Here is a 584-nt window from a genome sequence, read left to right as displayed (position 1 = left end):
GGGGGGGTCCCGCCCTGCCCACGGCCGGAGCAGCATCCCCCGGGGCCGCACATCCCACATCTGGGGCACATCTGGAGGCGCCCCGCCCCGTGCCTCAATTTCCCCACGCGGGGCCATGCAAACGCTCCGTGGGCCGAAGCACGGGGCGAGGGGGTGGATGATGAGTCGTGGCCCCCCCCAGGCCTCCCCGTCCTGGGGCCGCGGGGCGGAAGAGGAGGCTCCGCCGCCACCACGGCCCAGTTTGGCCCCAGTTTGGCCCCAGTTGGGCCCAGCCCGGCCCTGGGGCGCGTGACCTCCTCACGCGCCCCTTTCCACTCGTGTTCCCCAGGAATCCGGCCACACGCAAACCCCCCTCCCCCCGCAAAGGCACCCACCCGCGGCGGGGGGGACGACACCCTGCCCCGGTGGAATGGGTGGCATCCCGGTACTCCACTGGTACTGGGCGGCACTGGGAGGACTGAGTGACACCGTGGGGAGGGGGCATGGGTGGGGGGCCCCCGTGTCCCGCGGGGACCGGGAGGCATCCACGGGGGGATGGGGGACACGCCGGGTCTCGGGTTGGGAGGGGGGGACCCCATGTCCCG

The sequence above is a fragment of the Haliaeetus leucocephalus genome, unplaced genomic scaffold (genome assembly GCF_000737465.1).
Source record: "Haliaeetus leucocephalus isolate CR32 unplaced genomic scaffold, Haliaeetus_leucocephalus-4.0 Scaffold219, whole genome shotgun sequence".
Taxonomy (NCBI): Eukaryota; Metazoa; Chordata; class Aves; order Accipitriformes; family Accipitridae; genus Haliaeetus; species Haliaeetus leucocephalus.
The sequence above is the reverse complement of the archived record's forward strand: the minus strand, read 5'-3'. Positions refer to the sequence as shown.